Raw genomic sequence first — 1,080 nt, 5'->3', positions numbered from 1 at the left:
CCTCAGAACTTGATTTCTAGCTGAAAATAGTGTCATTTACGAAGCTAGGAGCTGAAATGAGGTCACAGCGGAATAAGCTAAGTCCTGTCCAGGATGGCAGGTGTCCTTATAAGGAGAAGGAAAGGACAAGGAACACAGGAATTCCCAGTGACGGCAGAGAAACCAGAGGGATCAAGCTACTGGCTAGCATGTCTGCTGGTTGTCACTTCAGGCTTCAAAGAGGCAAGAAAGACTCCAGTGAGTTTCCAGACAAGGGGCAGGGAGAGGGGTACACAGCCCTGACAATGAGCTAACAAACCTCTTCTCTTGACCCCATATGTTGTTTTACATCACTCCAAGAAACCAAGAGCTGAGCAATATTTACAAGAGTGGTTAAAAAAAATAGAAGAGGTTTATAAGGATAGAGGTTTAAAAAAAGAAAAGCATGAGATCGATCCTGAGTTCAAAGCCTACTACTGACAAAGAAACACAGAAACATTAAAATTGGAGGAAGAGTTCCATTCTGCCTGCCTTGATCTAGCTAATAGGACAGAGTAGATACATTTATATGAAAGAAAACAGATTAAAAAGCTGCGCCCAATGGAGGCATGGTGTTTGCAATTTTCACTCATTAGGACTAGCTAGCCAGTCATCATGGGAGAAGTAGAAATAAACCAGTTTCCACAAAGATGTGTGTGATGCAGCAGCCCATTTCCTTTGAAAGGCAGAACAGGAATAAGCTCTGGGCTCATCCTGAAGTTGACATGAGACAGATGAAGGGGATGGGTTGGGAGGGGATAATCAATGATCCCAAAGGGAACTTGGGCCAAGGAAGGCGGGAGGACCACAAGGCTGTCGCTTCAGTCGCTGTGGGGATAGAACCTGTCTTGTTCACCTGTACCACCAGTACCCATCAAACGCCTATGATTTGTTGCAACAACATTCCAAGGGTGCTTATCGATCACTGAGCCGGGAAGTAGCCCAATTTTGTGGAACTGGGTGAAGTTCAGTCCCTGGATCGTTCCCCCTGGCTGTATGTTTAGAACTGCTGAAACAGGCACCAATATTTAGCAAACTGAATGCGAGCACAATTTAAAACTC

This window comes from Dipodomys spectabilis, unplaced genomic scaffold (assembly GCF_019054845.1).
Source record: "Dipodomys spectabilis isolate Male_0828 unplaced genomic scaffold, ASM1905484v1 ptg000009l, whole genome shotgun sequence".
Lineage (NCBI taxonomy): Eukaryota > Metazoa > Chordata > Mammalia > Rodentia > Heteromyidae > Dipodomys > Dipodomys spectabilis.
This window is presented reverse-complemented; position numbering follows the sequence as displayed.